Consider the following 10,850-nt stretch of genomic DNA (forward strand, 5'->3'; position numbering starts at 1 on the left):
TCAAAGGGAGTTTTCAGGAGGTGGGAATGAGCTACTACTGGCTTTAAGACAATTTCTAGGTTTATAAGTCCATACAGACTTGAAAAACTTGAACAAACGTGAAACATATGAAACACTGCAAACGACACTACTTTATTTCAACTGTAGAGGCTCTTGTATGCAATTTTGGTTTCTATTTATTTATGTGCATAACATTTAATGTGTGTGGACTTTTTCTGAATATACATACGCACACCACAAGAGTTTATTCTGTCCTACGAGATCAGAAGGCAGCATCCAGATCCCCTATATCCCCTGGTACACTCCTGTTTCCACCTTCCTAGTACTGACCTTATTTACAGGAATGTGCCTGACCCTTCTGGCCCTCTCTCTCACTTATGCCTCTGTTGCCTACAGAGGCTGGAAGTGTGCACTGATTCTCTGAAACTTTAGCTGTGCATAAATTGTGAGCCACAATATGGTTGTTTTGTGCCTGGTCATCTGCATAGAACAGGTGCTTTTAACAGCTGAGTCATTTTTCCAACCACTGTTTTGAGCACTTATTTGCACTCCTATGGCCTCTTCAGGTACCAGGCATGCATCGGGTTTGTTTAAATTTATGTCGACCCAACATCCACACACACACACACACACACACACACAATGATAATTTTTAACTTGCATATTTCTCTATACCTCCTTTTGTCCTATTTCATGCATTGTCCAACTTCATTGTGAGGTGTATTCCTTTTCTTTCTCTGTTTTTTCTTTGTTTTCAATTTTTTACTAGATATTTTCTTCATTTACATTTCAAATGTTATCCCGAAATTCTCCTATATGCTCCCCCTCCCAGTCCTGCTCCCCAACCCATCCACTCATACTTCTTGGCTCTGGCACACCCCAGTACTGCAGCATATAATGTTTGCAAGACCAAGGGGCCTCTCTTCCCAGTGATGGCCGACTAGGCCATCTTTTGGTACATATGAAGCTAGAGACATAAGCTCTGGTTAGTTCATATTGTTGTTCCACCTATAGGGTTGCTGACTCCTTCTGCTCCTTGGATACTTTCTCTAGCTTCTCCATTAGGGCCCTGTGTTCCATCCAATAGATGACAGTGAGCATCACTTCTGTATTTTGCCAGGCATTGGCATATCCTCCTATGAGATAGCTATATCAGGGTCTGTTCAGCAACATCTTGCTGGCATGTGCAATAGTGTCTGCTTTTGGTGGCTAATTATGGGATGGAAGCGCAGGTGGGGTAGTCTAAGGATGGTCCATCCTTTCACCTTAGCTCCAAACTTTGACTCTGTAACTCTTTCCATGGGTATTTTGTTCCCTATTCTAAGGAGGTATGAAGTATCCACGCTTTGATTTTCCTTCTTGATTTTCTTGTGTTTTGCAAATTGTATATTGGGTATTGTAAGTTTCTGGGTTAGTATCCACTTATCAGTGAGTGCATTTCAAGTGACTTCTTCTGTGATTTGGTTATCTCATTCAGGATGATATCTTCTAGATACATCTATCTGCCTAAGAATTTCATATATACATTGTTTTAATGGCTGAGCATTACTCCATTGTAAAAATGTACCACATTTTCTGTATCCATTCCCCTGTTGAGGGACATCTGGGTTCTTTCCAGCTTCTGGCCATTATAAATAAGGCTGCCATGAACACACTACTGCGTGTGTCGTTATTTCCAGTGTGACCATCTTCTGGGCATGTGCCCAGGAAAGGAATTGCTGGATCTTCAGGTAATACTATATCCAATTTTTTTGAGAAACTGCCAGACTGATTTCCAGAGTGGTTGTGCAAGCATGCAATCCCACGAGCAATGGAGGAATGTTCCTCTTTCTCCACATCCTTGCCAGCATTTGCTGTCACCCGAATTTTTGATCTTAGCCATTCTGACTGATGTGAGGTAGAATCTCAGGTTTGTTTTTATTTGCATTTTCCTGATGGTTAAAGATGTTGAACATTTTTTTCAGGTGCTTCTCAACCCTTAGGTGTTCCTCAGTTGAGAATTATCTTTTAGCTCTGTACCCCATTTTTAATAGGTTATTTGAATTTTGAGTCCAGCATTTGAGATTTTTGTATATATTGGATATTAGTCCCCTATCAGATTTAGGATTGGTCAAAATTCTTTCCCAATCTGTTGGTGGCCTTTTTGTTCTATTGGCAGTGTCTTTTGCCTTACAGAAGCTTTGCAATTTTATCTGTTCCCATTTGTTGATACTTGATCTTACAGCACAAGCCATTGCTGTTCTGTTCAGCAAATTTTCGCCTGTGCCCATATCTTCGAGGCTTTCCCCCACTTTCTCCTCTATAAATTTGGGTGTCTGTGATTTTATGTGGAGGTCTTTGATCCACTTACACTTATGCTTTGTACAAGGAGATAAGAATAGATTTGTTCTCATTCTTCTACATAATAACCACCTGTTGTGCCAGCACCATACTTTGAAAATGCTGTCATTTTTCCACTAGATGGTTTTAGCTCCCTTGTCAAAGATCAAGTGACCATAGGTGTGTGGGTTCATTTTTTAATTTTATTAGTTATTTATTTCATGTAAATTTCCAATGCTATACCAAAAGTCCCCCCACTACCCCCCTACTCCCACTTCTTGGCTCTGGAATTCCCCTGTACTGAGGCATATAAAGTTTGCACGACCAATTGGCCTCTCTTTCCACTGATGGCCAAATAGGCCATCTTCTGATATATATGCAGCTAGAGACACGAGTTCTGGGGGGTACAGTTTAGTTAATATTGTTGTTCCACCTATAGGGTTGCAGATCCCTTTAGCTCCTTGGCTACTTTCTCTAGCTCCTCCATTGAGGACCCTGTGATCCATCCAAAAGCTGACTGTGAGCATCCATTTCTGTGTTTGCTAGGCCCAGGCATAGTTTTTCAGCAAAATCTTGATGGTGTATGCAATGGTGTCAGTGTTTGGAGGCTGATTATGGGATGGATCCCCGGATATGGCAGTCTCTAGATGGTACATCCTTTCGTCTCAGCTCCAAACTTTGCCTCTGTAACTCCTTCCATGGGTGTTTTGTTCCCAATTCTAAAAAGGGGCAAAGTGTCCCCACTTTGGTCTTTGTTCTTCTGGAGTTTGATGTGTTTCTCAAATTGTATCATATATTTTGGGTATTCTAAGTTTCTGGGCTAATATCCACTTATCAGTGAGTACTTATAATGAGACTTTTTTTTTTTTTTGTGATTGGGTTACCTCACTCAGGATGATCCCCTCCAGGTCCATCCATTTGCCTAGGAATTTCATAAATTCATTCGTTTTAATAGATGAGTAGTCCTCCATTGTGCAAATGTACCACATTTTCTGTATCCATTCCACTGTTGAGGGTCATCTAGGTTCTTTCCAGCTTCTGGCTATTATAAATAAGGCTGCTATGTACATAGTGGACCATGTGTCCTACTTTCAGGTTGGAACATCTTCTGGATATATGCTCAGAAGAGGTATTGCTGGATCCTCTGGTAGTACTATGTCCAATTTTCTGAGAAACCACCAGACTGATTTCCAGAGTAATCGCACAAGCTTGCAATCCCACCAACAATGGAGGAGTGTTCCTCTTTTTCACATCCTTGCCAGCATCTGCTGTCACCTGAATTTTTGAGCCATTTTAACTTTTGTGAGGTGGAATCTCAGGGTGGGTTCATTTCTGTGTCTTCAATTCTAATCCATTGATCTACCTGTCTGTCACAGTACCAGTAACATGCAGCTTTTATCATGTAGTACAGCTTGAGGTCAGCCATGGTGATTCCTATAGAGGTTCTTTTATTATTGAGAATAGTTTTTGCTATCCTAGTTTTTTGGGTGTTTTTTGTTTTTTGTTTTTTGTTTTTGTTTTGTTATTCCAGATGAATTTGCAAATTGCCCTTTCTAACTCAGTGAAGAATTGAGTTAGAACTTTGATGGGTATTGCATTGAATCTGTAGATTGTTTTCAGCAAATAGACATTTTTACTATATAAATCCTACCAATCCATGAGTATGGGAGATCTTTTTATCTTCTGAGTTCTTCAATTTCTTTCTTCAGAGACTTGAAGTTCTTGTTATACAGACTTTTCACTTCCTTAGTTACAGTCACACGAGTGAATTTTATATTTTTTGACTATTGTGAAGGGTGTTGTATCCCTATTTTCTTTCTCATCCTCTTTATTCTTTCTGTAGGGCAAGGCCACTGACATGTTTGAGTTAATTTTATATTCAGCTACACACTGAGTTGTGTATCAAGTTTAGGATTTCTCTGGTATAATTTTTGGGGTCACTGATACATGTTATCATATCTTCTGGAAATAGTGATATTTTGCCATCTTCCTTTCCAATTTGTATTCATTTGTTATCCTTTTGTTGTCGAAATGCTCTGGCTAGGACTTCAAGTAGTATGTTGAATAGGTAGGGGGAAATTGGGCAGCCTTTTCTAGTCCCGGATTTTAGTAGGATTGCTTCAAGTTTCTCACCATTTAGTTTGATGTTGGCTACTGGTTTGCTGTCTCTTGCTTTTCTTATGTTTAGGTATTGGCCTTGAATTCCTGATCTTTCCTCAACTTTTATTATAAATGGTGTAGTATTTTTGTCAAATGCTTTATCAGCATCTAATGAGATGATCATGTGGTTTTTGACTTTGAGTTTGTTTCTATAGTAGGTTAAGTTGGTAGATTTATATATACTTAACCATTCCTGCATCACAGGGATGAAGCCTACTTGATCATGATATATTCTTGGATTCAGTTTGCAAGAATTTTATTGAGTATTTTTGCATTGCTATTCATAAGGGAAATTGGTGGGAAGTTTCCTTTCATTGGGTCTTTGTATGGTTTGAGTACAATTGTAATTCTGGTTTCATAGAACAAATTGAATAGTGTTCCTTCTCTTTTGATTTTGCATAATAGTTTGAATAGTATTGGTATTAGGTCTTCTTTGAAGATCTCATAGAATTTTATACTAAACCCATCAGATCCTGGGCTTTTTTATTGTTGTTGTTGTGGTTGGGAGACTATTAACGACTGCTTCTATCTCTTTAGGGGTTATGGGAGTATTTCCAGGGTTTATCTGATCCTGGTTTTAATTTGGTACCTGATATCTGTTTAGATATTTGTCCAATTCATCCAGATTTTCCAGTTTTGTTGAGTATAGGCTTTTGTAGTAGGATCTGATGATTTTTTGGTTTTCCTAAGTTTCTGTTGTTATGTCTCCCTTTTCATTTCTGGTTTTGATAATTTGGATACTGTCCCTGTGCCCTGTAGTTAGCCTGGCTAAGGGTTTATCTATCTTGTTGATTTTCTCAAATAACCAGCTCCTTGTTTGTTTGATTCTTTGTATAGTTCTTTTTGTTTCCACTTGGTTGATTTCAGCCCTGAGTTTGATGGTTTCCTGCCTTCTACTCCTCTTGGGTGAATTTGCTTTCTTTTGTTCTAGAGCTTTTAGTTGTGCTGTCAAGTTGTTCCTGTATCCTCTCTCAAGTTTCTTTTTAGAGGCATTCAAAGCTATGAGTTTTCCTCTTAGGACTGCTTTCTTTGTGTCCCATAAGTTTGGGTATGTTCTAGCTTCATTTTCATTAAATTCTAAAAAGCCTTTAATTTCTTTCTTTATTTCCTCCTTGACCGAGTTATCATAGAGTAGATTGTTTTTCACCTTTCACGTGTATGTGGGTTTTCTATTATTTATATTTTTATTGAATATCAGCCTTTTTCTGTGGTAATCTGATAGGATGCATGGGATTATTTCAATATTTTTATATCTGTTGAGGCATGTTTTGTGACTGAATATATGGTCAGTTTTGCAGAAGGCATCATGAGGTGCTGCGAAGAAGGGATATTGTTTTGGTTTAACATACAATGTTCTATAGATGTCAACTAAATCCATTTGCTTCATAACTTCTGTTAGTTTTACTGTGTCTCTGTTTAGGTTTTGTTTCCAGAATCTCTCCATTGATGAGAGAGGGGTGTTGAAGTCTTCCCCTATTATAGTGTGTAGTGCAATATATGTCTTGAACTTTACTAAAATTTCTTTTATGAATGTGGATGCCTTTGCATTTGGAGCATGGATGTTCAGAATTGAGATTTCATCTTGGTAGATTTTACCTTTGATGAATGTGATTTTCCCCCTTTGTCTTTTTTGATAACTTTGAGTTGAAAGTCAATTTTATTCGATATTAGAATAGCTACTCCAGCATGTTTCTTGGGACCATTTGCTTGGAAAATTGTTTTCCAGCCTTTTACTCTGAATTACTATCTGTCTTTGTCCCTGAGGTGGGTTTCCTGCAAGCAGCAAAATGCTTGGTCCTGTTTTTATTGCCAGTCTATTAGTCTATGTCTTATTGGGTAATTTATTCCATTGATGCTAAGAGAAATTAAAGAAAAGCAATTATTGCTTCCTGTTATTTTTGTTGTTAGAGTTGGTATTTTGTTCTTGCGGCTGTCTTCTTTTAGGTTTGTTGAAGGATTACTTTCATGCTTTTTCTAGGGTGTAGTTTCCATCTTTGTATTGGTGTTTTCCCATTATTATCCTTTGAAGGCCTAGATTCGTGGAAAGATATTGTGTGAATTTGTTTTTGTCATGGAATACTTTGGTTTCTCCATCTATGGTAATTGATAGTTTTGCTGGTTACAGTAGACTAGGCTGACATTTGTGTTCTCTTAGTGTCTGTATAACATCTGTCCAGGATCTTCTGGCTTTCATAGTCTCTGCTGAGAAGTCTGGAGTAATTCTAATAGGGCTGCCTGTATATGTTACTTGAGCTTTTCCCCTTACTGCTTTTAATATTCTGTCTTGATTTAGTGCACTTGTTGTTCTCATTATTATGTGTCACGAGGAATTTCTATTCTGGTCCAGTCTATTTGGAGTTTTGTATGCTTCTTGTATGGCCGTGGCCATCTCTTTCTTTAGGTATGGGAAGTTTTCTTATATATTTTGTTGAAGATATTTGCTGGACCTTTACGTTGAAATTCTTCCTTCTCATCTACACCTATGTGGTCTGTGAATTTTTTTCAATGGCATTCTGAGCTTCTGGGCTAATATCTACTCATCAGTGAGTGCATATCATATGTTTTGTGATTAGGTTACCTCCCTCACGATGTTATCCTCCAGATCCATCCATTTGCCTAAGAATGTAATAAATTAATTTTTAATAGCTGAGTAGTACTCTATTGTGTAAATATACCACATTTTCTTTATCCATTCCTCTGTTGAAGGACATCTGGGTTCTTTCCAGTTTCTGGCTATTACAAATAAGACAGCTATGAACATAGTGGAGCATGTGACCTTATTTCAAATGGGAACATCTTCTGGGTTTATGCCCAGGAGTGGTATATCTGGGTCCTTAGGTAGTACTATGTCCAATTTTCTGAGGAACTACCAAAATGATTCCCAGAGTGGTTGTATCTGCTTGCAACCCCACCAGCAATTGAGGAGTATTCCTCTTTCTCCACATTCTTGCCAGCATCTGCTGTCACCTGAGTTTTTGATCTTAGCCTTTATGAATGGTGTGAGGTAGAATATCAGGGTTGTTTTGATTTCCAATTCCTTGATGACTAAGGACGTTGAACATTTCTTTAGGCACTTCTCAACCACTAGATATTCCTTAGGTGAGAATTGTTTGTTTAGCTCTGTACCCCATTTTTAATAGGGCCATTGTTTCTATGGCATCAAACTTCTTTAGTTCTTTGTATATATTGGATATTAGCATTCTATTGGATGTAGGATTGTTAAAATTCTTTTCCCAGTCTGTTGGTTTCCATTTTGTACTATTGAAAATGTCCTTTGCCTTACAGAAGATTTGCAATTTTATGAGGTGCCATTTGATAACTTTTGTTGTTCAGGAAATTGTCCCCTGTGCCCATGTGCCCAAGACTCTTCCACACGTACTTTTCAGTTAGTTTCAATGTATCTGGTTTTATGAGGAGGTCCTTGATCCATTTGGAATTGAGCTTTGTTCAAGGAGATAAGAATGGATCAATTTGCATTTTTCTGCAAGCTAACTTCTAGTTGAAACAGCACCTTCTGTTGAAAATGCTGTCTTTTTTCTACTGGGTTATTTTTAGCTCCTTTGTCAAAAAACACGTGACCACATGTGTGTTGATTCATTTCTGGTTCTTCAATCCCATTCCACTAATCTACATGCCTGTCTCTGTACCAGTACCATGCAGGGTTTTTTGTTTGTTTGTTTGTTTGTTTATTATAATTGCTCTGTAATACAACTTGAGGTCAGGGAATGTGGTTCCACCAGAAGTTCTTTTACTGTTCAGAATAGTTTTCACTATCCTAGGGTTTTTGTTATTATCAATGAATTTTCAAATTGTTCTTTCTTTTGAGGTAACCCCCACTCTAGTTCTTCAGGACCCACATGAAGACAAAGCTGTACATCTACTACCTTTAAGCTGAGAGGCCTAGATCCAGCCTGTGTACTTTGTTAGTTACTTAGAAGCAGAATAGTTAATATAGTTTGTTTTTCCGGAGCTTTGGTTTTATTCTTGCATTATTTGTTTTTCTCTCTCATGGAACTATACACTTAGCATGTGTGCACTACACATTCAACTCCCAAAGTGAATTTCATCAAATCTCCAAACTCAGAGGTTATCAATGAGTAGTCCACTGAGTCCTACTTATTTCTGTTGTGTTTTTTAACAATTAGAGAAGATTGACATTCCATGTGTAAACTCTATCAATCATGGTCTAATCTCTCTGTAAGCAAAATGCATGAGTGGTATTTGGATACTCTGTCTTTATCCCATACTATCTTTTTATCTTCTATTTTTATTTTATACCAAGCCCAATTCCCCTTATAGCTTTTTTACCAGTCACAATGTATTATGATACAATCCTCCTAAGGCCAATGATACTCAGGCTTTTATGTCTCCAGGACCACGCTATTCTATCTATTTGGGCTTTTGTTACCTTATCTGCCTAAAAACTAATAATCATTATTTCATACCAATTGGTTCTGTTTATACACACACTTTGCATATATGTTATGTGATTATTATTATTATTACAAAAGGCATATATTTTTTAAATTTTTTATTAGGTATTTTCCTCATATATATTTCAAATGCTATCACAAAAGTCCCCCATATTCTCCTCCCCACTCCCCTACCCGAACACTCCCACTTTTTGGCCCTGGTGTTCCCCTGTACTGGGGCATATAAAGTTTGCAAGTCCAATGGGCCTCTGTTTCCAGTGATGGCCGAATAGGCCATCTTTTGATACACATGTAGCTAGAGTCAAGAGCTCTGGGATAAGGGTTAGTTCATAATTTGTTCGACCTATAGGGTTGAAGATCCCTTTAGCTCCTTGGGTACTATCTCTAGCTCCTCCATTGGGGGCCCTGTGATCCATCCACTAGCTGACTGTGAGCATCCACTTCTGTGTTTGCTAGGCCCTGGCATTGTCTCACAAGAGACAGCTATATCTGGGTCCTTTCAGCAAAACCTTGCTAGTGTATGCAATGGTGTCAGTGTTTGGAAGCTGATTATGAGATGGATCCCCGGATAAGGCAATCTCGAGATGGCCCATCAAAAGTCATAATTTTTATATTTTCAAAGGACTCTGATGAATAAATGTGAAGATTAGATTACCCCACAAATGATCAAATTTGTCACAGTAGAAATATACTGAGACTTCAATGTCTCCAGCTGTGCCAACCAAGTTCTCTTTCACACATAGTCTGTCTTTTTATGTTTCTATAATATATTTTTATTACCTGTTTTCCTCAATTACATTTCCAATTCTATCCCAAAAGTCTACCATACGCCCCCACTCCTCTTCCCACTCATTCCCATTTTTTGGCCCATGTGTTCCCCTGTACTGGGGCATATAAAGTTTGCAAGACCAATTGGCCTCTCTTTCCAGTGATGACTGACTAAGCCATCTTTTGTTATATATGCAGCTAGAGTCAAGAGCTCCGTTGTCCTGGTTAGTTCATAATGTTGTTGCACCTATAGTGTTGCAGATCCCTCTAGATCTTTGGGTATTTTCTCTATCTCCTACATTGGGGGCCCTGTGATCCATCCAATAGCTGACTCTGAGCTTCCACTTATGTGTTTGCTAGGCCCTGGCGTAGTCTCACTAGAGACTGCTATATCAGGTTCCTATCAGCACAATCTTGCAAGTGTATGCAGTGGTTTCAGCATTTGGAGGCTGATTATGGGATGGATCCCTGGACATGGCAGTCTCTAGATGGTTCATCCTTTTGTCTCAACTCCAAACATGTCTCTGTAAGTTCTTCCATGGGTGTTTTGTTCCCAATTCTATGAAGGGGCAATGTTACCACATTTTGATCTTTGTTCTTCTTGATTTTCATGTGTTTTGCAAATTGTAACTTATATCTTGGGTATCCTAAGTTTCTGGGCTAATATCCACTTATCAGTGAGTACATATCATTTGAGTTCTTTTGTGATTGGGTTACCTTACTCAGGATAATGCCCTACTGGAGATACATTTGACGCCTGGGATGGTACCTGAAACCTGACAGTATGTAGATACAGGTAATGACTGGTTTGACCAGCAATCATGATGGATTCCATTGTTTCTATTACTGAAGGTGATGGAGACCCTGATCATAAGGATGATCTCTGCTGCTGTTTAAGGGAGTTCCATATTTTATGGTCCATACTGACACTGGACATCATATAGAGGTACAGGTTCTGAGGTACACTGGAGATCACATTGATATCTGAGATCCTACCGGCCACAGGAAATTCTGTTGATATCCCTGATGTATGCGTGTAGCCCCTGCTTTGGACCATGAATTCACTAATATATACATCATGGGAAGACAAATCATTCTATGGCTATACTCTGGTAGCAAAAGCAACAATGTTGTCATTGATCCTTTCTCCCATTTAGGGCCACATTAATA

Source organism: Mus caroli, unplaced genomic scaffold, assembly GCF_978045245.1.
Source record: "Mus caroli unplaced genomic scaffold, Mus_caroli_1 scaffold_5, whole genome shotgun sequence".
In the NCBI taxonomy this organism is placed as follows: Eukaryota; Metazoa; Chordata; class Mammalia; order Rodentia; family Muridae; genus Mus; species Mus caroli.